Raw genomic sequence first — 25280 nt, 5'->3', positions numbered from 1 at the left:
TCTGCCGTTGTCCCTTCGTTCCGTCGACATTCGGTTCCGGAGCGACACGAACGGTGACTTAGAAATTTTTCGCTCGGGCTCCGTAGCGACACGATCGCTCCGATATGCAAGGTTCTCTCGGTCCTCGGGCATCAGAGAGCATAACAGCATAATAGTTTGAGAGTGCCTCAACGATCAGGAATATGGATCTAACGTTCTCGTTCCGAAGCGACGACTTTCGGTTCCGGAGCGACACGAACGCTCCATGATTCTCGATTATCTCGATACAGGTAAGAGACAGAGGACAACAAGTTTATGGTTTTAGAGACCCACGAGCACCAGGAATAAGGATCTACCGTTGTCCCTTCGTTCCGGCGACATTCGGTTCCGGAGCGACACGAACGGTGACTTAGAATTTTTTCGCTCGGGCTCCGGAGCGACACGAACGGGGACTTAGAATTTTTTCGCTCGGGCTCCGGAGCGACACGAACGGCGACTTAGAATATTTTCGCTCGGACTCCGGAGCGACACGATCGCTCCGATATGCAACGTTCTCTCGGTCCTCGGGCATCAGAGAGCAAAACAGCCTAATAGTTTTAGAGTGCCTCAACGATCAGGAATATGGATCTAACGTTCTTGTTTCGAACCGACGACTTTCGATTCCGGAACGACACGAACGCTCCATGATTCTCGATTATGTCGACACAGGTAAGAGACAGAGGACAACAAGTGTATGGTTTTAGAGAGCCACGAGCACCAGGAATAAGGATCTACCGTTGTCCCTACGTTCCGGCGACATTCGGTTCCGGAGCGACACGAACGGTGACTTAGAATTTTTTCGCTCGGGCTCCGTAGCGACACGATCGCACCGATATGCAACGTTCTCTCGGTCCTCGGGCATCAGAGAGCATAACAGCCTAATAGTTTGAGAGTGCCTCAACGATCAGGAATATGGATCTAACGTTCTCGCTTCGAACCGATGACTTTCGGTTCCGGAGCGACACGAACGCTCCATGATTCTCGATTATCTCCACACAAGTAAGAGACAGAGGACAACAAGTGTATGGTTTTAGAGAGCCACGAGCACCAGGAATAAGGATCTGCCGTTGTCCCTTCGTTCCGTCGACATTCGGCTCCGGAGCGACACGAACGGTGACTTAGAATTTTTTCGCTCGGGCACCGGAGCGACACGAACGGGGCTTAGAATATTTTCGCTCGGACTCCGGAGCGACACGATCGCTCCGATATGCAACGTTCTCTTCGTCCACGGGCATCAGAGAGCAAAACAGCCTAATAGTTTTAGAGTGCCTCAACGATCAGGAATATGGATCTAACGTTCTCGTTTCGAACCGGCGACTTTCGGTTCCGGAGCGACACGAACGCTCCATGATTCTCGATTATCTCGACACAGGTAAGAGACAGAGGACAACAAGTGTATGGTTTTAGAGAGCCACGAGCACCAGGAATAAGGATCTGCCGTTGTCCCTTCGTTCCGTCGACATTCGGATCCGGAGCGACACGAACGGGGACTTAGAATTTTTTCGCTCGGGCTCCGGAGCGACACGAACGGGGCTTAGAATATTTTCGCTCGGACTCCGGACCGACACGATCGCTCCGACATGCTACGTTCTCTTCGTCCACGGGCATCAGAGAGCAAAACAGCCTAATAGTTTTAGAGTGCCTCAACGATCAGGAATATGGATCTAACGTTCTTGTTTCGAACCGACGACTTTCGATTCCGGAACGACACGAACGCTCCATGATTCTCGATTATGTCGACACAGGTAAGAGACAGAGGACAACAAGTGTATGGGTTTAGAGAGCCACGAGCACGAGGAATAAGGATCTACCGTTGTCCCTTCGTTCCGGCGACATTCGGTTCCGGAGCGACACGAACGGTGACTTAGAATTTTTTCGCTCGGGCTCCGTAGCGACACGATCGCTCCGATATGCAACGTTCTCTCGGTCCTCGGGCATCAGAGAGCATAACAGCCTAATAGTTTGAGAGTGACTCAACGATCAGGAATATGGATCTAGCGTTCTCGCTTCGAACGGACGACTTTCGGTTCCGGAGCGACACGAACGCTCCATGATTCTCGATTATCTCCACACAAGTAAGAGACAGAGGACAACAAGTGTATGGTTTTAGAGAGCCACGAGCACCAGGAATAAGGATCTACCGTTGTCCCTTCGTTCCGGCGACATTCGGCTCCGGAGCGACACGAACGGGGACTTAGAATTTTTTCGCTGGGGCTCCGGAGCGACACGAACGGGGCTTAGAATATTTTCGCTCGGACTCCGGACCGACACGATCGCTCCGACATGCTACGTTCTCTTCGTCCACGGGCATCAGAGAGCAAAACAGCCTAATTGTTTTAGAGTGCCTCAACGATCAGGAATATGGATCTAACGTTCTCGTTTCGAACCGGCGACTTTCGGTTCCGGAGCGACACGAACGCTCCATGATTCTCGATTATCTCGACACAGGTAAGAGACAGAGGACAACAAGTGTATGGTTTTAGAGAGCCACGAGCACCAGGAATAAGGATCTACCGTTGTCCCTTCGTTCCGGCGACATTCGGTTCCGGAGCGACACGAACGGTGACTTAGAATTTTTTCGCTCGGGCTCCGGAGCGACACGAACGGGGACTTAGAATATTTTCGCTCGGGCTCCGTAGCGACACGAACGGGGACTTAGAATTTTTTCGCTCGGGCTCCGGAGCGACACGAACGGGGACTTAGAATTTTTTCGCTCGGGCTCCGGAGCGAAATGAACGGGGACTTAGAATTTTTACGCTCGGGCTCCGGAGCGACACGAACGGGGACTTAGAATTTTTTCGCTCGGGCTCCGGAGCGACACGATCGCTCCGATATGCAACGTTCTCTCGGTCCACGGGCATCAGAGAGCAAAACAGCCTAATAGTTTTACAGTGACTCAACGATCAGGAATATGGATCTAACGTTCTCGTTTAGAACCGGCGACTTTCGGTTCCGGAGCGACACGAACGCTCCATGATTCTCGATTATCTCGACACAGGTAAGGGACAGAGGACAACAAGTGTATGGTTTTAGAGAGCCACCAGCACCAGGAATAAGGATGTACCGTTGTCCCTTCGTTCCGGCGACATTCGGTTCCGGAGCGACACGAACGGTGACTTAGAATTTTTTCGCTCGGGCTCCGGAGCGACACGAACGGGGACTTAGAATTTTTTCACTCGGGCTCCTTGCGACACGAACGGGGACTTAGAATATTTTCGCTCGGACTCCGGAGCGGCACGATCGCTCCGATATGCAACGTTCTCTCGGTCCTCGGGCATCAGAGAGCAAAGCAGCCTAATAGCTTTAGAGTGCCTCAACGATCAGGAATATGGATCTAACGTTCTTGTTTCGAACCGACGACTTTCGATTCCGGAACGACACGAACGCTCCATGTTTCTCGATTATGTCGACGCAGGTAAGAGACAGAGGACAACAAGTGTATGGTTTTAGAGAGCCACGAGCACCAGGAATAAGGATCTACCGTTGTCCCTTCGTTCCGGCGACATTCGGTTCCGGAGCGACACGAACGGTGACTTAGAAACTTTTCGCTCGGGCGCCGGAGCGACACGAACGGGGACTTAGAATTTTTTCACTCGGGCTCCTTGCGACACGAACGTGGACTTAGAATATTTTCGCTCGGACTCCGGAGCGGCACGATCGCTCCGATATGCAACGTTCTCTCGGTCCTCGGGCATCAGAGAGCAAAACAGCCTAATAGTTTTACAGTGACTCAACGATCAGGAATATGGATCAAACGTTCTCGCTTCGAAACGACGACTTTCGGTTCCGGAGCGACACGAACGCTCCATGATTCTCGATTATCTCGACACAAGTAAGAGACAGAGGACAACAAGTGTATGGTTTTAGAGAGCCACGAGCACCAGGAATAAGGATCTGCCGTTGTCCCTTCGATCCGTCGACATTCGGTTCCGGAGCGACACGAACGTGGACTTAGAATTTTTTAGCTCGGGCTCCGGAGCGACACGAACGGGGACTTAGAATATTTCCGCTCGGACTCCGGACCGACACGATCGCTCCGATATGCTACGTTCTCTCGGTCCACGGGCATGAGAGAGCAAAACAGCCTAATAGTTTTAGAGTGCCTCAACGATCAGGAATATGGATCTAACGTTCTCGTTTCGAACCGGCGACTTTCGGTTCCGGAGCGACACGAACGCTGCATGATTCTCGATTATCTCGACACAAGTAAGAGACAGAGGACAACAAGTGTATGGTGTTAGAGAGCCACGAGCACCAGGAATAAGGATCTGCCGTTGTCCCCTCGTTCAGTCGACATTCGGTTCCGGAGCGACACGAACGGGGACTTAGAATTTTTTCGCTCGGGCTCCGGAGCGACACGAACGGGGACTTAGAATTTTTTCGCTCGGGCTCCGGAGCGACACGATCGCTCCGATATGCAACGTTCTCTCGGTCCACGGGCATCAGAGAGCAAAACAGCCTAATAGTTTTACAGTGACTCAACGATCAGGAATATGGATGAAACGTTCTCGCTTCGAACCGACGACTTTCGGTTCCGGAGCGACACGAACGCTCCATGATTCTCGATTATCTCGACACAAGTAAGGGACAGAGGACAACAAGTGTATGGTTTTAGAGAGCCACGAGCACCAGGAATAAGGATGTACCGTTGTCCCTTCGTTCCGGCGACATTCGGTTCCGGAGCGACACGAACGGTGACTTAGAAATTTTTCGCTCGGGCTCCGTAGCGACACGATCGCTCCGATATGCAACGTTCTCTCGGTCCTCGGGCATCAGAGAGCAAAACAGCCTAATAGTTTTACAGTGACTCAACGATCAGGAATATGGATCAAACGTTCTCGCTACGAAACGACGACTTTCGGTTCCGGAGCGACACGAACGCTCCATGATTCTCGATTATCTCGACACAAGTAAGAGACAGAGGACAACAAGTGTATGGTTTTAGAGAGCCACGAGCACCAGGAATAAGGATCTGCCGTTGTCCCTTCGATCCGTCGACATTCGGTTCCGGAGCGACACGAACGGGGACTTAGAATATTTTCGCTCGGGCTCCGGAGCGACACGATCGCTCCGATATGGAACGTTCTCTTCGTCCACGGGCATCAGAGAGCAAAACAGCCTAATAGTTTTAGAGTGCCTCAACGATCAGGAATATGGATCTAACGTTCTCGTTTCGAACCGGCGACTTTCGGTTCCGGAGCGACACGAACGCTGCATGATTCTCGATTATCTCGACACAAGTAAGAGACAGAGGACAACAAGTGTATGGTTTTAGAGAGCCACGAGCACCAGGAATAAGGATCTGCCGCTGTCCCCTCGTTCAGTCGACATTCGGTTCCGGAGCGACACGAACGGGGACTTAGAATTTTTTCGCTCGGGCTCCGGAGCGACACGAACGGATACTTAGAATTTTTTCGCTCGGGCTCCGGAGCGACACGAACGGGGACTTAGAATTTTTTCGCTCGGGCTCCGGAGCGACACGAACGGGGACTTAGAATTTTTTCGCTCGGGCTCCGGAGCGACACGATCGCTCCGATATGCAACGTTCTCTCGGTCCACGGGCATCAGAGAGCAAAACAGCCTAATAGTTTTACAGTGACTCAACGATCAGGAATATGGATCTAACGTTCTCGTTTCGAACCGGCGACTTTCGGTTCCGGAGCGACACGAACGCTCCATGATTCTCGATTATCTCGACACAGGTAAGGGACAGAGGACAACAAGTGTATGGTTTTAGAGAGCCACGAGTACCAGGAATGAGGATGTACCGTTGTCCCTTCGTTCCGGCGACATTCGGTTCCGGAGCGACACGAACGGTGACTTAGAATATTTTCGCTCGGGCTCCGTAGCGACACGAACGGGGACTTAGAATTTTTTCGCTCGGGCTCCTGAGCGACACGATCGCTCCGATATGCAACGTTCTCTCGGTCCACGGGCATCAGAGAGCAAAACAGCCTAATAGTTTTACAGTGACTCAACGATCAGGAATATGGATCAAACGTTCTCGCTTCGAACCGAGGACTTTCGGTTCCGGAGCGACACGAACGCTCCATGATTCTCGATTATCTCGACACAAGTAAGAGACAGAGGACAACAAGTGTATGGTTTTACAGAGCCACGAGCACCAGGAATAAGGATCTGCCGTTGTCCCCTCGTTCAGTCGACATTCGGTTCCGGAGCGACACGAACGGGGACTTAGAATTTTTTCGCTCGGGCTCCGGAGCGACACGAACGGGGACTTATAATTTTTTCGCTCGGGCTCCTGAGCGACCCGATCGCTCCGATATGCAACGTTCTCTCGGTCCACGGCCATCAGAGAGCAAAACAGCCTAATAGTTTTACAGTGACTCAACGATCAGGAATATGGATCTAACGTTCTCGTTTCGAACCGGCGACTTTCGGTTCCGGAGCGACACGAACGCTCCATGATTCTCGATTATCTCGACACAGGTAAGACACAGAGGACAACAAGTGTATGGTTTTAGAGAGCCACGAGCACCAGGAATAAGGATCTGCCGTTGTCCCTTCGATCCGTCGACATTCGGTTCCGGAGCGACACGAACGGGGACTTAGAATTTTTTAGCTCGGGCTCCGGAGCGACACGAACGGGGACTTAGAATATTTTCGCTCTGACTCCGGAGCGACACGATCGCACCGATATGCAACGTTCTCTTCGTCCACGGGCATCAGAGAGCAAAACAGCCTAATAGTTTTAGAGTGCCTCAACGATCAGGAATATGGATCTAACGTTCTCGTTTCGAACCGGCGACTTTCGTTTCCGGAGCGACACGAACGCTCCATGATTCTCGATTATCTCGACACAGGTAAGAGACAGAGGACAACAAGTGTATGGTTTTAGAGAGACACGAGCACCAGGAATAAGGATCCACCGTTGTCCCTTCGTTCCGGCGACATTCGGTTCCGGAGCGACACGAACGTTGACTTAGAATTTTTTCGCTCGGGCTCCGGAGCGACACGAACGGTGACTTAGAATTTTTTCGCTCGGGCTCCGGAGCGACACGAACGGCGACTTAGAATATTTTCGCTCGGAATCCGGAGCGACACGATCGCTCCGATATTCAACGTTCTCTCGGTCCTCGGGCATCAGAGAGCATAACAGCCTAATAGTTTGAGAGTGCCTCAACGATCAGGAATATGGATCTAACGTTCTTGTTTCGAACCGACGACTTTCGATTCCGGTACGACACGAACGCTCCATGATTCTCGATTATGTCGACACAGGTAAGAGACAGAGGACAACAAGTGTATGGTTTTAGAGAGCCACGAGCACCAGGAATAAGGATCTGCCGTTGTCCCTTCGTTCCGTCGACATTCGGATCCGGAGCGACACGAACGGGGACTTAGAATTTTTTCGCGCGGACCTCGGAGCGACACGATCGCTCCGATATGCTACGTTCTCTCGGTCCACGGGCATCAGAGAGCAAAACAGCCTAATAGTTTTAGAGTGCCTCAACGATCAGGAATATGGATCTAACGTACTCGTTTCGAACCGGCGACTTTCGTTTCCGGAGCGACACGAACGCTCCATGATTCTCGATTATCTCGACTCAGGTAAGAGACAGAGGACAACAAGTGTATGGTTTTAGAGAGACACGAGCACCAGGAATAAGGATCTACCGTTGTCCCTTCGTTCCGTCGACATTCGGTTCCGGAGCGACACGAACGGTGACTTAGAATTTTTTCGCTCGGGCTCCGGAGCGACACGAACGGGGCTTAGAATATTTTCGCTCGGACTCCGGAGCGGCACGATCGCTCCGATATGCAACGTTCTCTCGGTCCTCGGGCATCAGAGAGCAAAGCAGCCTAATAGTTTTAGAGTGCCTCAACGATCAGGAATATGGATCTAACGTTCTTGTTTCGAACCGACGACTTTCGATTCCGGAACGACACGAACGCTCCATGATTCTCGATTATGTCGCCGCAGGTAAGAGACAGAGGACAACAAGTGAATGGTTTTAGAGAGCCACGAGCACCAGGAATAAGGATCTACCGTTGTCCCTTCGTTCCGGCGACATGCGGTTCCGGAGCGACACGAACGGTGACTTAGAAATTTTTCGCTCGGGCTCCGTGGCGACACGATCGCTCCGATATGCAACGTTCTCTCGGTCCTCGGGCATCAGAGAGCATAACAGCCTAATAGTTTGAGAGTGCCTCAACGATCAGGAATATGGATCTAACGTTCTCGTTTCGAAGCGACGACTTTCGCTTCCGGAGCGACACGAACGCTCCATGATTCTCGATTATCTCGATACAGGTAAGAGACAGAGGACAACAAGTGTATGGTTTTAGAGAGACGCGAGCACCAGGAATAAGGATCTACCGTTGTCCCTTCGTTCCGGCGACATTCGGTTCCCGAGCGATACGAACGGTGACTTAGAATTTTTTCGCTCGGTCTCCGGAGCGACACGAACGGTGACTTAGAATTTTTTCGCGCGGGCTCCGGAGCGACACGAACGGGGACTTAGAATATTTTCGCTCGGACTCCGGACCGACACGATCGCTCCGATATGCTACGTTCTCTCGGTCCACGGGCATCAGAGAGCAAAACAGCCTAATAGTGTTAGAGTGCCTCAGGGATCAGGAATATGGATCTAACGTTCTTGTTTCGAACCGACGACTTTCGGTTCCGGAGCGGCACGAACGCTCCATGATTCTCGATTATCTCGACACAAGTAAGAGACAGAGGACAACAAGTGTATGGTTTTAGAGAGCCACGAGCACCAGGAATAAGGATCTGCCGCTGTCCCCTCGTTCAGTCGACATTCGGTTCCGGAGCGACACGAACGTTGACTTAGAATTTTTTCGCTCGGGCTCCGGAGCGACACGAACGGTGACTTAGAATTTTTTCGCTCGGGCTCCGGAGCGACACGAACGGGGACCTAGAATATTTTCGCTCGGACTCCGGAGCGACTCGATCGCACCGATATGCAACGTTCTCTTCGTCCACGGGCATCAGAGAGCAAAACAGCCTAATAGTTTTAGAGTGCCTCAACGATCAGGAATATGGATCTAACGTTCTCGTTTCGAACCGGCGACTTTCGGTTCCGCAGCGACACGAACGCTCCATGATTCTCGATTATCTCGACACAGGTAAGAGACAGAGGACAACAAGTGTATGGTTTTAGAGAGCCACGAGCACCAGGAATAAGGATCTACCGTTGTCCCTTCGTTCCGGCGACATTCGGTTCCGGAGCGACACGAACGGTGACTTAGAATTTTTTCGCTCGGGCTCCGGAGCGACCGAACGGCGACTTAGAATATTTTCGCTCGGAATCCGGAGCGACACGATCGCTCCGATATGCAACGTTCTCTCGGTCCTCGGGCATCAGAGAGCATAACAGCCTAATAGTTTGAGAGTGCCTCAACGATCAGGAATATGGATCTAACGTTCTTGTTTCGAACCGACGACTTTCGATTCCGGTACGACACGAACGCTCCATGATTCTCGATTATGTCGACACAGGTAAGAGACAGAGGACAACAAGTGTATGGTTTTAGAGAGCCACGAGCACCAGGAATAAGGATCTGCCGTTGTCCCTTCGTTCCGTCGACATTCGGATCCGGAGCGACACGAACGGGGACTTAGAATTTTTTCGCGCGGACTCCGGAGCGACACGATCGCTCCGATATGCTACGTTCTCTCGGTCCACGGGCATCAGAGAGCAAAACAGCCTAATAGTTTTAGAGTGCCTCAACGATCAGGAATATGGATCTAACGTTCTCGTTTCGAAGCGACGACTTTCAGTTCCGGATCGACACGAACGCTCCATGATTCTCGATTATCTCGACACAGGTATGAGGCAGAGGACAACAAGTGTATGGTTTTAGAGAGCCACGAGCACCAGGAATAAGGATCTACCGTTGTCCCTTCGCTCCGCCGACATTCGGTTCCGGAGCGACACGAACGCTCCATGATTCTCGATTATCTCGACACAAGTAAGAGACAGAGGACAACAAGTGTATGGTTTTAGAGAGCCACGAGCACCAGGAATAAGGATCTACCGTTGTCCCTTCGTTCCGGCGACATTCGGCTCCGGAGCGACACGAACGGAGACTTAGAATTTTTTCGCTCGGGCTCCGGAGCGACAGGAACGGGGACTTAGAATATTTTCGCTCGGACTCCGGAGCGACACCATCGCTCCGATATGCAACGTCCTCTTCGTCCACGGGCATCAGAGAGCAAAACAGCCTAATAGTTTTAGAGTGCCTCAACGATCAGGAATATGGATCTAACGCTCTCGTTTCGAACCGGCGACTTTCGGTTCCGGGGCGACACGTACGCTCCATGATTCTCGATTATCTCGACACAGGTAAGACACAGAGGACAAGAAGTGTATGGTTTTAGAGAGCCACGAGCACCAGGAATAAGGATCTGCGGTTGTCCCTTCGTTCCGTCGACATTCGGATCCGGAGCGACACGAACGGGGACTTACAATTTTTTCGCTCGGGCTCCGGAGCGACACGAACGGGGCTTAGAATATTTTCGCTCGGACTCCGGACCGACACGATCGCTGCGACATGCTACGTTCTCTTCGTCCACGGGCATCAGAGAGCAAAACAGCCTAATTGTTTTAGAGTGCCTCAACGATCAGGAATATGGATCTAACGTACTCGTTTCGAACCGGCGACTTTCGTTTCCGGAGCGACACGAACGCTCCATGATTCTCGATTATCTCGACTCAGGTAAGAGACAGAGGACAACAAGTGTATGGTTTTAGAGAGACACGAGCACCAGGAATAAGGATCTACCGTTGTCCCTTCGTTCCGGCGACATTCGGTTCCGGAGCGACACGAACGGTGACTTAGAATTTTTTCGCTCGGGCTCCGGAGCGACACGAACGGGGACTTAGAATATTTTCGCTCGGGCTCCGTAGCGACACGAACGGGGACTTAGAATTTTTTCGCTCGGGCTCCGGAGCGACACGATCGCTCCGATATGCAACGTTCTCTCGGTCCACGGGCATCAGAGAGCAAAACAGCCTAATAGTTTTACAGTGACTCAACGATCAGGAATATGGATCTAACGTTCTCGTTTAGAACCGGCGACTTTCGGTTCCGGAGCGACACGAACGCTCCATGATTTTCGATTATCTCGACACAGGTAAGGGACAGAGGACAACAAGTGTATGGTTTTAGAGAGCCACCAGCACCAGGAATAAGGATGTACCGTTGTCCCTTCGTTCCGGCGACATTCGGTTCCGGAGCGACACGAACGGTGACTTAGAATTTTTTCGCTCGGGCTCCGGAGCGACACGAACGGGGACTTAGAATTTTTTCACTCGGGCTCCTTGCGACACGAACGGGGACTTAGAATATTTTCGCTCGGACTCCGGAGCGGCACGATCGCTCCGATATGCAACGTTCTCTCGGTCCTCGGGCATCAGAGAGCAAAGCAGCCTAATAGCTTTAGAGTGCCTCAACGATCAGGAATATGGATCTAACGTTCTTGTTTCGAACCGACGACTTTCGATTCCGGAACGACACGAACGCTCCATGTTTCTCGATTATGTCGACGCAGGTAAGAGACAGAGGACAACAAGTGTATGGTTTTAGAGAGCCACGAGCACCAGGAATAAGGATCTACCGTTGTCCCTTCGTTCCGGCGACATTCGGTTCCGGAGCGACACGAACGGTGACTTAGAAATTTTTCGCTCGGGCGCCGGAGCGACACGAACGGGGACTTAGAATTTTTTCACTCGGGCTCCTTGCGACACGAACGTGGACTTAGAATATTTTCGCTCGGACTCCGGAGCGGCACGATCGCTCCGATATGCAACGTTCTCTCGGTCCTCGGGCATCAGAGAGCAAAACAGCCTAATAGTTTTACAGTGACTCAACGATCAGGAATATGGATCAAACGTTCTCGCTTCGAAACGACGACTTTCGGTTCCGGAGCGACACGAACGCTCCATGATTCTCGATTATCTCGACACAAGTAAGAGACAGAGGACAACAAGTGTATGGTTTTAGAGAGCCACGAGCACCAGGAATAAGGATCTGCCGTTGTCCCTTCGATCCGTCGACATTCGGTTCCGGAGCGACACGAACGTGGACTTAGAATTTTTTAGCTCGGGCTCCGGAGCGACACGAACGGGGACTTAGAATATTTCCGCTCGGACTCCGGACCGACACGATCGCTCCGATATGCTACGTTCTCTCGGTCCACGGGCATGAGAGAGCAAAACAGCCTAATAGTTTTAGAGTGCCTCAACGATCAGGAATATGGATCTAACGTTCTCGTTTCGAACCGGCGACTTTCGGTTCCGGAGCGACACGAACGCTGCATGATTCTCGATTATCTCGACACAAGTAAGAGACAGAGGACAACAAGTGTATGGTGTTAGAGAGCCACGAGCACCAGGAATAAGGATCTGCCGTTGTCCCCTCGTTCAGTCGACATTCGGTTCCGGAGCGACACGAACGGGGACTTAGAATTTTTTCGCTCGGGCTCCGGAGCGACACGAACGGGGACTTAGAATTTTTTCGCTCGGGCTCCGGAGCGACACGATCGCTCCGATATGCAACGTTCTCTCGGTCCACGGGCATCAGAGAGCAAAACAGCCTAATAGTTTTACAGTGACTCAACGATCAGGAATATGGATGAAACGTTCTCGCTTCGAACCGACGACTTTCGGTTCCGGAGCGACACGAACGCTCCATGATTCTCGATTATCTCGACACAAGTAAGGGACAGAGGACAACAAGTGTATGGTTTTAGAGAGCCACGAGCACCAGGAATAAGGATGTACCGTTGTCCCTTCGTTCCGGCGACATTCGGTTCCGGAGCGACACGAACGGTGACTTAGAAATTTTTCGCTCGGGCTCCGTAGCGACACGATCGCTCCGATATGCAACGTTCTCTCGGTCCTCGGGCATCAGAGAGCAAAACAGCCTAATAGTTTTACAGTGACTCAACGATCAGGAATATGGATCAAACGTTCTCGCTACGAAACGACGACTTTCGGTTCCGGAGCGACACGAACGCTCCATGATTCTCGATTATCTCGACACAAGTAAGAGACAGAGGACAACAAGTGTATGGTTTTAGAGAGCCACGAGCACCAGGAATAAGGATCTGCCGTTGTCCCTTCGATCCGTCGACATTCGGTTCCGGAGCGACACGAACGGGGACTTAGAATATTTTCGCTCGGGCTCCGGAGCGACACGATCGCTCCGATATGGAACGTTCTCTTCGTCCACGGGCATCAGAGAGCAAAACAGCCTAATAGTTTTAGAGTGCCTCAACGATCAGGAATATGGATCTAACGTTCTCGTTTCGAACCGGCGACTTTCGGTTCCGGAGCGACACGAACGCTGCATGATTCTCGATTATCTCGACACAAGTAAGAGACAGAGGACAACAAGTGTATGGTTTTAGAGAGCCACGAGCACCAGGAATAAGGATCTGCCGCTGTCCCCTCGTTCAGTCGACATTCGGTTCCGGAGCGACACGAACGGGGACTTAGAATTTTTTCGCTCGGGCTCCGGAGCGACACGAACGGATACTTAGAATTTTTTCGCTCGGGCTCCGGAGCGACACGAACGGGGACTTAGAATTTTTTCGCTCGGGCTCCGGAGCGACACGAACGGGGACTTAGAATTTTTTCGCTCGGGCTCCGGAGCGACACGATCGCTCCGATATGCAACGTTCTCTCGGTCCACGGGCATCAGAGAGCAAAACAGCCTAATAGTTTTACAGTGACTCAACGATCAGGAATATGGATGAAACGTTCTCGCTTCGAACCGACGACTTTCGGTTCCGGAGCGACACGAACGCTCCATGATTCTCGATTATCTCGACACAAGTAAGGGACAGAGGACAACAAGTGTATGGTTTTAGAGAGCCACGAGCACCAGGAATAAGGATGTACCGTTGTCCCTTCGTTCCGGCGACATTCGGTTCCGGAGCGACACGAACGGTGACTTAGAAATTTTTCGCTCGGGCTCCGTAGCGACACGATCGCTCCGATATGCAACGTTCTCTCGGTCCTCGGGCATCAGAGAGCAAAACAGCCTAATAGTTTTACAGTGACTCAACGATCAGGAATATGGATCAAACGTTCTCGCTACGAAACGACGACTTTCGGTTCCGGAGCGACACGAACGCTCCATGATTCTCGATTATCTCGACACAAGTAAGAGACAGAGGACAACAAGTGTATGGTTTTAGAGAGCCACGAGCACCAGGAATAAGGATCTGCCGTTGTCCCTTCGATCCGTCGACATTCGGTTCCGGAGCGACACGAACGGGGACTTAGAATATTTTCGCTCGGGCTCCGGAGCGACACGATCGCTCCGATATGGAACGTTCTCTTCGTCCACGGGCATCAGAGAGCAAAACAGCCTAATAGTTTTAGAGTGCCTCAACGATCAGGAATATGGATCTAACGTTCTCGTTTCGAACCGGCGACTTTCGGTTCCGGAGCGACACGAACGCTGCATGATTCTCGATTATCTCGACACAAGTAAGAGACAGAGGACAACAAGTGTATGGTTTTAGAGAGCCACGAGCACCAGGAATAAGGATCTGCCGCTGTCCCCTCGTTCAGTCGACATTCGGTTCCGGAGCGACACGAACGGGGACTTAGAATTTTTTCGCTCGGGCTCCGGAGCGACACGAACGGATACTTAGAATTTTTTCGCTCGGGCTCCGGAGCGACACGAACGGGGACTTAGAATTTTTTCGCTCGGGCTCCGGAGCGACACGAACGGGGACTTAGAATTTTTTCGCTCGGGCTCCGGAGCGACACGATCGCTCCGATATGCAACGTTCTCTCGGTCCACGGGCATCAGAGAGCAAAACAGCCTAATAGTTTTACAGTGACTCAACGATCAGGAATATGGATCTAACGTTCTCGTTTCGAACCGGCGACTTTCGGTTCCGGAGCGACACGAACGCTCCATGATTCTCGATTATCTCGACACAGGTAAGGGACAGAGGACAACAAGTGTATGGTTTTAGAGAGCCACGAGTACCAGGAATGAGGATGTACCGTTGTCCCTTCGTTCCGGCGACATTCGGTTCCGGAGCGACACGAACGGTGACTTAGAATATTTTCGCTCGGGCTCCGTAGCGACACGAACGGGGACTTAGAATTTTTTCGCTCGGGCTCCTGAGCGACACGATCGCTCCGATATGCAACGTTCTCTCGGTCCACGGGCATCAGAGAGCAAAACAGCCTAATAGTTTTACAGTGACTCAACGATCAGGAATATGGATCAAACGTTCTCGCTTCGAACCGAGGACTTTCGGTTCCGGAGCGACACGAACGCTCCATGATTCTCGATTATCTCGACACAAGTAAGAGACAGAGGACAACAAGTGTATGGTTTTACAGAGCCACGAGCACCAGGAATAAGGATCTGCCGTTGTCCCCTCGTTCAGTCGACATTCGGTTCCGGAGCGACACGAACGGGGACTTAGAATTTTTTCGCTCGGGCTCCGGAGCGACACGAACGGGGACTTATAATTTTTTCGCTCGGGCTCCTGAGCGACCCGATCGCTCCGATATGCAACGTTCTCTCGGTCCACGGCCATCAGAGAGCAAAACAGCCTAATAGTTTTACAGTGACTCAACGATCAGGAATATGGATCTAACGTTCTCGTTTCGAACCGGCGACTTTCGGTTCCGGAGCGACACGAACGCTCCATGATTCTCGATTATCTCGACACAGGTAAGACACAGAGGACAACAAGTGTATGGTTTTAGAGAGCCACGAGCACCAGGAATAAGGATCTGCCGTTGTCCCTTCGATCCGTCGACATTCGGTTCCGGAGCGACACGAACGGGGACTTAGAATTTTTTAGCTCGGGCTCCGGAGCGACACGAACGGGGACTTAGAATATTTTCGCTCTGACTCCGGAGCGACACGATCGCACCGATATGCAACGTTCTCTTCGTCCACGGGCATCAGAGAGCAAAACAGCCTAATAGTTTTAGAGTGCCTCAACGATCAGGAATATGGATCTAACGTTCTCGTTTCGAACCGGCGACTTTCGTTTCCGGAGCGACACGAACGCTCCATGATTCTCGATTATCTCGACACAGGTAAGAGACAGAGGACAACAAGTGTATGGTTTTAGAGAGACACGAGCACCAGGAATAAGGATCCACCGTTGTCCCTTCGTTCCGGCGACATTCGGTTCCGGAGCGACACGAACGTTGACTTAGAATTTTTTCGCTCGGGCTCCGGAGCGACACGAACGGTGACTTAGAATTTTTTCGCTCGGGCTCCGGAGCGACACGAACGGCGACTTAGAATATTTTCGCTCGGAATCCGGAGCGACACGATCGCTCCGATATTCAACGTTCTCTCGGTCCTCGGGCATCAGAGAGCATAACAGCCTAATAGTTTGAGAGTGCCTCAACGATCAGGAATATGGATCTAACGTTCTTGTTTCGAACCGACGACTTTCGATTCCGGTACGACACGAACGCTCCATGATTCTCGATTATGTCGACACAGGTAAGAGACAGAGGACAACAAGTGTATGGTTTTAGAGAGCCACGAGCACCAGGAATAAGGATCTGCCGTTGTCCCTTCGTTCCGTCGACATTCGGATCCGGAGCGACACGAACGGGGACTTAGAATTTTTTCGCGCGGACCTCGGAGCGACACGATCGCTCCGATATGCTACGTTCTCTCGGTCCACGGGCATCAGAGAGCAAAACAGCCTAATAGTTTTAGAGTGCCTCAACGATCAGGAATATGCATCTAACGTTCTCGTTTCGAAGCGACGACATTCGGTTCCGGATCGACACGAACGCTCCATGATTCTCGATTATCTCGACACAGGTATGAGGCAGAGGACAACAAGTGTATGGTTTTAGAGAGCCACGAGCACCAGGAATAAGGATCTACCGTTCTCCCTTCGTTCCGGCGACATTCGGCTCCGGAGCGACACGAACGGGGACTTAGAATTTTTTCGCTCGGGCTCCGGAGCGACACGAACGGGGCTTAGAATATTTTCGCTCGGACTCCGGACCGACACGATCGCTCCGACATGCTACGTTCTCTTCGTCCACGGGCATCAGAGAGCAAAACAGCCTAATTGTTTTAGAGTGCCTCAACGATCAGGAATATGGATCTAACGTTCTCGTTTCGAACCGGCGACTTTCGTTTCCGGAGCGACACGAACGCTCCATGATTCTCGATTATCTCGACACAGGTAAGAGACAGAGGACAACAAGTGTATGGTTTTAGAGAGACACGAGCACCAGGAATAAGGATCCACCGTTGTCCCTTCGTTCCGGCGACATTCGGTTCCGGAGCGACACGAACGTTGACTTAGAATTTTTTCGCTCGGGCTCCGGAGCGACACGAACGGTGACTTCGAATTTTTTCGCTCGGGCTCCGGAGCGACACGAACGGGGACCTAGAATATTTTCGCTCGGACTCCGGAGCGACTCGATCGCACCGATATGCAACGTTCTCTTCGTCCACGGGCATCAGAGAGCAAAACAGCCTAATAGTTTTAGAGTGCCTCAACGATCAGGAATATGGATCTAACGTTCTCGTTTCGAACCGGCGACTTTCGGTTCCGCAGCGACACGAACGCTCCATGATTCTCGATTATCTCGACACAGGTAAGAGACAGAGGACAACAAGTGTATGGTTTTAGAGAGCCACGAGCACCAGGAATAAGGATCTACCGTTGTCCCTTCGTTCCGGCGACATTCGGTTCCGGAGCGACACGAACGGTGACTTAGAATTTTTTCGCTCGGGCTCCGGAGCGACACGAACGGCGACTTAGAATATTTTCGCTCGGAATCCGGAGCGACACGATCGCTCCGATATGCAACGTTCTCTCGGTCCTCGGGCATCAGAGAGCATAACAGCCTAATAGTTTGAGAGTGCCTCAACGATCAGGAATATGGATCTAACGTTCTTGTTTCGAACCGACGACTTTCGATTCCGGTACGACACGAACGCTCCATGATTCTCGATTATGTCGACACAGGTAAGAGACAGAGGACAACAAGTGTATGGTTTTAGAGAGCCACGAGCACCAGGAATAAGGATCTGCCGTTGTCCCTTCGTTCCGTCGACATTCGGATCCGGAGCGACACGAACGGGGACTTAGAATTTTTTCGCGCGGACTCCGGAGCGACACGATCGCTCCGATATGCTACGTTCTCTCGGTCCACGGGCATCAGAGAGCAAAACAGCCTAATAGTTTTAGAGTGCCTCAACGATCAGGAATATGGATCTAACGTTCTCGTTTCGAAGCGACGACTTTCAGTTCCGGATCGACACGAACGCTCCATGATTCTCGATTATCTCGACACAGGTATGAGGCAGAGGACAACAAGTGTATGGTTTTAGAGAGCCACGAGCACCAGGAATAAGGATCTACCGTTGTCCCTTCGCTCCGCCGACATTCGGTTCCGGAGCGACACGAACGCTCCATGATTCTCGATTATCTCGACACAAGTAAGAGACAGAGGACAACAAGTGTATGGTTTTAGAGAGCCACGAGCACCAGGAATAAGGATCTACCGTTGTCCCTTCGTTCCGGCGACATTCGGCTCCGGAGCGACACGAACGGAGACTTAGAATTTTTTCGCTCGGGCTCCGGAGCGACAGGAACGGGGACTTAGAATATTTTCGCTCGGACTCCGGAGCGACACCATCGCTCCGATATGCAACGTCCTCTTCGTCCACGGGCATCAGAGAGCAAAACAGCCTAATAGTTTTAGAGTGCCTCAACGATCAGGAATATGGATCTAACGCTCTCGTTTCGAACCGGCGACTTTCGGTTCCGGGGCGACACGTACGCTCCATGATTCTCGATTATCTCGACACAGGTAAGACACAGAGGACAAGAAGTGTATGGTTTTAGAGAGCCACGAGCACCAGGAATAAGGATCTGCCGTTGTCCCTTCGTTCCGTCGACATTCGGATCCGGAGCGACACGAACGGGGACTTACAATTTTTTCGCTCGGGCTCCGGAGCGACACGAACGGGGCTTAGAATATTTTCGCTCGGACTCCGGACCGACACGATCGCTGCGACATGCTACGTTCTCTTCGTCCACGGGCATCAGAGAGCAAAACAGCCTAATTGTTTTAGAGTGCCTCAACGATCAGGAATATGGATCTAACGTACTCGTTTCGAACCGGCGACTTTCGTTTCCGGAGCGACACGAACGCTCCATGATTCTCGATTATCTCGACTCAGGTAAGAGACAGAGGACAACAAGTGTATGGTTTTAGAGAGACACGAGCACCAGGAATAAGGATCTACCGTTGTCCCTTCGTTCCGGCGACATTCGGTTCCGGAGCGACACGAACGGTGACTTAGAATTTTTTCGCTCGGGCTCCGGAGCGACACGAACGGTGACTTAGAATTTTTTCGCTCGGGCTCCGGAGCGACACGAACGGGTACTTAGAATATTTTCGCTCGGACTCCGGAGCGACACGATCGCACCGATATGCAACGTTCTCTTCGTCCACGAGCATCAGAGAGCAAAACAGCCTAATAGTTTTAGAGTGCCTCAACGATCAGGAATATGGATCTAACGTTCTCGTTTCGAACCGGCGACTTTCGGTTCCGGAGCGACACGAACGCTCCATGATTCTCGATTATCTCGACACAGGTAAGAGACAGAGGACAACAAGTGTATGGTTTTAGAGAGCCACGAGCACCAGGAATAAGCATCTACCGTTGTCCCTTCGTTCCGTCGACATTCGGATCCGGAGCGACACGAACGGGGACTTACAATTTTTTCGCTCGGGCTCCGGAGCGACACGAACGGGGCTTAGAATATTTTCGCTCGGACTCCGGAGCGGCACGATCGCTCCGATATGCAACGTTCTCTCGGTCCTCGGGCATCAGAGAGCAAAGCAGCCTAATAGTTTTAGAGTGCCTCAACGATCAGGAATATGGATCTAACGTTCTTGTTTCGAACCGACGACTTTCGATTCCGGAACGACACGAACGCTCCATGATTCTCGATTATGTCGCCGCAGGTAAGAGACAGAGGACAACAAGTGAATGGTTTTAGAGAGCCACGAGCACCAGGAATAAGGATCTACCGTTGTCCCTTCGTTCCGGCGACATGCGGTTCCGGAGCGACACGAACGGTGACTTAGAAATTTTTCGCTCGGGCTCCGTGGCGACACGATCGCTCCGATATGCAACGTTCTCTCGGTCCTCGGGCATCAGAGAGCATAACAGCCTAATAGTTTGAGAGTGCCTCAACGATCAGGAATATGGATCTAACGTTCTCGTTTCGAAGCGACGACTTTCGCTTCCGGAGCGACACGAACGCTCCATGATTCTCGATTATCTCGATACAGGTAAGAGACAGAGGACAACAAGTGTATGGTTTTAGAGAGACGCGAGCACCAGGAATAAGGATCTACCGTTGTCCCTTCGTTCCGGCGACATTCGGTTCCCGAGCGATACGAACGGTGACTTAGAATTTTTTCGCTCGGTCTCCGGAGCGACACGAACGGTGACTTAGAATTTTTTCGCGCGGGCTCCGGAGCGACACGAACGGGGACTTAGAATATTTTCGCTCGGACTCCGGACCGACACGATCGCTCCGATATGCTACGTTCTCTCGGTCCACGGGCATCAGAGAGCAAAACAGCCTAATAGTGTTAGAGTGCCTCAGGGATCAGGAATATGGATCTAACGTTCTTGTTTCGAACCGACGACTTTCGGTTCCGGAGCGGCACGAACGCTCCATGATTCTCGATTATCTCGACACAAGTAAGAGACAGAGGACAACAAGTGTATGGTTTTAGAGAGCCACGAGCACCAGGAATAAGGATCTGCCGCTGTCCCCTCGTTCAGTCGACATTCGGTTCCGGAGCGACACGAACGTTGACTTAGAATTTTTTCGCTCGGGCTCCGGAGCGACACGAACGGTGACTTAGAATTTTTTCGCTCGGGCTCCGGAGCGACACGAACGGGGACCTAGAATATTTTCGCTCGGACTCCGGAGCGACTCGATCGCACCGATATGCAACGTTCTCTTCGTCCACGGGCATCAGAGAGCAAAACAGCCTAATAGTTTTAGAGTGCCTCAACGATCAGGAATATGGATCTAACGTTCTCGTTTCGAACCGGCGACTTTCGGTTCCGCAGCGACACGAACGCTCCATGATTCTCGATTATCTCGACACAGGTAAGAGACAGAGGACAACAAGTGTATGGTTTTAGAGAGCCACGAGCACCAGGAATAAGGATCTACCGTTGTCCCTTCGTTCCGGCGACATTCGGTTCCGGAGCGACACGAACGGTGACTTAGAATTTTTTCGCTCGGGCTCCGGAGCGACCGAACGGCGACTTAGAATATTTTCGCTCGGAATCCGGAGCGACACGATCGCTCCGATATGCAACGTTCTCTCGGTCCTCGGGCATCAGAGAGCATAACAGCCTAATAGTTTGAGAGTGCCTCAACGATCAGGAATATGGATCTAACGTTCTTGTTTCGAACCGACGACTTTCGATTCCGGTACGACACGAACGCTCCATGATTCTCGATTATGTCGACACAGGTAAGAGACAGAGGACAACAAGTGTATGGTTTTAGAGAGCCACGAGCACCAGGAATAAGGATCTGCCGTTGTCCCTTCGTTCTGTCGACATTCGGATCCGGAGCGACACGAACGGGGACTTAGAATTTTTTCGCGCGGACTCCGGAGCGACACGATCGCTCCGATATGCTACGTTCTCTCGGTCCACGGGCATCAGAGAGCAAAACAGCCTAATAGTTTTAGAGTGCCTCAACGATCAGGAATATGGATCTAACGTTCTCGTTTCGAAGCGACGACTTTCAGTTCCGGATCGACACGAACGCTCCATGATTCTCGATTATCTCGACACAGGTATGAGGCAGAGGACAACAAGTGTATGGTTTTAGAGAGCCACGAGCACCAGGAATAAGGATCTACCGTTGTCCCTTCGCTCCGCCGACATTCGGTTCCGGAGCGACACGAACGCTCCATGATTCTCGATTATCTCGACACAAGTAAGAGACAGAGGACAACAAGTGTATGGTTTTAGAGAGCCACGAGCACCAGGAATAAGGATCTACCGTTGTCCCTTCGTTCCGGCGACATTCGGCTCCGGAGCGACACGAACGGAGACTTAGAATTTTTTCGCTCGGGCTCCGGAGCGACAGGAACGGGGACTTAGAATATTTTCGCTCGGACTCCGGAGCGACACCATCGCTCCGATATGCAACGTCCTCTTCGTCCACGGGCATCAGAGAGCAAAACAGCCTAATAGTTTTAGAGTGCCTCAACGATCAGGAATATGGATCTAACGCTCTCGTTTCGAACCGGCGACTTTCGGTTCCGGGGCGACACGTACGCTCCATGATTCTCGATTATCTCGACACAGGTAAGACACAGAGGACAAGAAGTGTATGGTTTTAGAGAGCCACGAGCACCAGGAATAAGGATCTGCGGTTGTCCCTTCGTTCCGTCGACATTCGGATCCGGAGCGACACGAACGGGGACTTACAATTTTTTCGCTCGGGCTCCGGAGCGACACGAACGGGGCTTAGAATATTTTCGCTCGGACTCCGGACCGACACGATCGCTGCGACATGCTACGTTCTCTTCGTCCACGGGCATCAGAGAGCAAAACAGCCTAATTGTTTTAGAGTGCCTCAACGATCAGGAATATGGATCTAACGTACTCGTTTCGAACCGGCGACTTTCGTTTCCGGAGCGACACGAACGCTCCATGATTCTCGATTATCTCGACTCAGGTAAGAGACAGAGGACAACAAGTGTATGGTTTTAGAGAGACACGAGCACCAGGAATAAGGATCTACCGTTGTCCCTTCGTTCCGGCGACATTCGGTTCCGGAGCGACACGAACGGTGACTTAGAATTTTTTCGCTCGGGCTCCGGAGCGACACGAACGGTGACTTAGAATTTCTTCGCTCGGGCTCCGGAGCGACACGAACGGGTACTTAGAATATTTTCGCTCGGACTCCGGAGCGACACGATCGCACCGATATGCAACGTTCTCTTCGTCCACGAGCATCAGAGAGCAAAACAGCCTAATAGTTTTAGAGTGCCTCAACGATCAGGAATATGGATCTAACGTTCTCGTTTCGAACCGGCGACTTTCGGTTCCGGAGCGACACGAACGCTCCATGATTCTCGATTATCTCGACACAGGTAAGAGACAGAGGACAACAAGTGTATGGTTTTAGAGAGCCACGAGCACCAGGAATAAGCATCTACCGTTGTCCCTTCGTTCCGTCGACATTCGGATCCGGAGCGACACGAACGGGGACTTACAATTTTTTCGCTCGGGCTCCGGAGCGACACGAACGGGGCTTAGAATATTTTCGCTCGGACTCCGGAGCGACACGATCGCACCGATATGCAACGTTCTCTTCGTCCACCGGCATCAGAGAGCAAAACAGCCTAATAGTTTTAGAGTGCCTCAACGATCAGGAATATGGATCTAACGTTCTTGTTTCGAACCGACGACTTTCGATTCCGGAACGACACGAACGCTCCATGATTCTCGATTATGTCGACACAGGTAAGAGACAGAGGACAACAAGTGTATGGTTTTAGAGAGCCACGAGCACCAGGAATAAGGATCTACCGTTGTCCCTTCGTTCCGGCGACATTCGGTTCCGGAGCGACACGAACGGTGACTTAGAATTTTTTCGCTCGAGCTCCGTAGCGACACGATCGCTCCGATATGCAACGTTCTCTCGGTCCTCGGGCATCAGAGAGCATAACAGCCTAATAGTTTTAGAGTGCCTCAACGATCAGGAATATGGATCTAACGTTCTCGTTTCGAACCGGCGACTTTCGGTTCCGGAGCGACACGAACGAACGAACGAACCATAATAATCGTAATAACTATAATCATAGCCATAATAAGCATGGAAATATTCATGATAACCATTATACTAGTCATAATAATCAGAATAATCATAATAACTATAATAATCATAATAGTGATAATAATAACCATAATAAGCATCGAAAAAACCATAATAATCATTCTAATCGCCATAATAACCATAAAAATCACAATAGCCGTAATAATCAGAATGGTGATCATAATAATCATACTAACAAGCCTAATAATCATAGTAATCATCATAATAACTACAACAATCATAAGAGTCCTAATAATAAACAGAATAATCATGGAAATAATTTTAATAATCATTATTACAGCCATAGTAATCCCAATAATCATAGTAGCCGTAATAATCTGAATGGTGATCATAATAATCATACTAACGACCGAAATAATCATAGTAATCATCATAAAAACTACAATAATCAGGACAGTCCTAATAATAAACAGAATAGACCTGGAAATAATCTTACTAATCATTATTATAGACATAATAATCATAATAATCGTAAAAATCATAATGATCCTATGGATGACCATAACATGCATCATAATTATACCAAGGTATATAATAAACATAGTAATCATAATAATAAACATAATAAGGTTTGAAATAATCGTAATAACCGTTATAATAGCCATAGTAACCATAATAATCATAATAACCATAATAATCATAATAATTATAATAATAGTCATAATAACCTTGGAAATAATCATAATAACCGTTATACTAGCAATAATAACAACAATAATCATAATAACTATAATAACCATAATAGTGATAATAATAACCATAATAAGCATCGAAATAACCATAATAATCATTCTAATCGCCATAATAACCATAAAAATCACAATAGCCGTAATAATCAGAATGGTGATCATAATAATCATACTAACAAGCGTAATAATCATAGTAATCATCATAATAACTACAACAATCATAAGGGTCGTAATAATAAACAGATTGATCAAGGAAATAATCATAATAATCATTATTATAGACATAATAATCTTAATAAGCGTAATAACCATAATGATCTTAATGATGATCATAATATTCATCATAATTATACCAAGATTCATAATAATCATAGTATCCGTAATAATAAACATAACAAGCTTTGAAATAATCGTAATAACCGTTATACTAGCCAGAGTAGCCATAATAATCATAATAACCATAATAAACATAATAATTATAATAATAAGCATAATAAACTTGGAAATAATCATAATAACCATTATACTAGCCATAATAACCATAATAATCATAATAAGTATAATAATCATAATAGTCAAAATAATAACCATAATAAGCTTGGAAATAATCATAATAATCATTATAATAGACATAATAACCATAAAAATCACAATAG

Source organism: Calliopsis andreniformis, unplaced genomic scaffold, assembly GCF_051401765.1.
Source record: "Calliopsis andreniformis isolate RMS-2024a unplaced genomic scaffold, iyCalAndr_principal scaffold0150, whole genome shotgun sequence".
NCBI lineage: Eukaryota > Metazoa > Arthropoda > Insecta > Hymenoptera > Andrenidae > Calliopsis > Calliopsis andreniformis.
Note: the sequence above shows the minus strand (reverse complement) of the source record.